Genomic DNA, 1,313 nt, shown 5'->3' on the forward strand with positions numbered 1-1,313 from the left:
GTCCACACAAAGAAGCAAGATAAAGTGGTAGAAACAAGGGAGCAGGATACAGACCCAGAACACATCCCTGAGGAAGAAGCAGCATTGGAACTCCCTGATAAGGAATTCAAAATAATTCTATTTACATATTTTCAAAGAATTGAGAGACAGATCAAGGAAAACACAGACAAAACCCTAGAAATGATAAAAAATCTACAGATAGAAATCCAGAAGATTAATACTAAGTTTTCAGAAATAGATAACAAATTGAAAGGGCAAAGGAATAGAATTGAATTAAAGGAAGACAGAATTAACAAGATTGAAAAGAAATACCTAAATACTTCTTTGGAAAAGGATCAATCAGAAAAAAAGATCAAAACAAAATGCAGTAAGCCTAAGATTCATGTGGGATGCCATCAAAAGGAAAAACCTATGTGTCATTGGAATTTCAGAACAAGAAGAGAAAAAGGAAACCACTAAGAAAATTTCCCAAGATTTGTTGGAAGAGAACTTCACTGAAATGATGAAAGATGAGAATATATCTGTTCAGGATTCCAATGAACCCCAAAGAGGATAGACCTCAAAAGAAAATCACCAAGGCATGTCATAATCAAACTCATCAAAACCAAAGACAAAGAAAGAATACTGAAAGTAGCATGGGAAAAACAAAAAGTTACTTACAAAGGACAATCAATAAGTATAAGCTCTGATTTCTCAGCAGAAACCATAAAAGCAAGAAGGCAATGGAATGGTATATATAAAACTCTGAAAGAGAAAAAGTTCCAACCAAGAATTATATACCCTCCAAAAATTGCCCCTCAAACATGATGGGGAAATTAGGAGATTTCCAGATAAGCAGAAACTAAGGGAATTTGGTAAAACCAGACCAATCTTACAAGAGATACTAAAGGGAGTCCTTTGAACAAACAAACAATAATAGCAAACAACAACTGACCATTAATATACAAGATAACATAATCCAGAAACTAACACAACTATGGAAGTATCCAAAGTAAAATAAGCTTACAAGATTGTAAACAGGGGAGGTTCCAGCAAGATGGCGGACTAGGATGAAGGACTGCACAGACCCTCTTCAACAAAGAAAAGGGAAACCATTTGACACAGACACAGAAGATAATCTTGGACCGCTGAGCCTTGAAGGGAAGTATACAGAAGTAGACTAAACCCCAACTAGCAGAAGAATTTGCATGAAAATACCAAAAAAGGAGACATACGGAGCTGAGGTCTGGCAGGGACCTGAACGCATCTGACGGCACAAATGGCTTGGACATTCCCGAGTGGTGGTAGGACCTAAAAATTAACCTAAAAATCAC

This window comes from Orycteropus afer, unplaced genomic scaffold, assembly GCF_000298275.1.
Source record: "Orycteropus afer afer isolate SDZICR_OR568_19922 unplaced genomic scaffold, OryAfe1.0 scaffold00080, whole genome shotgun sequence".
Classification (NCBI taxonomy): Eukaryota; Metazoa; Chordata; class Mammalia; order Tubulidentata; family Orycteropodidae; genus Orycteropus; species Orycteropus afer.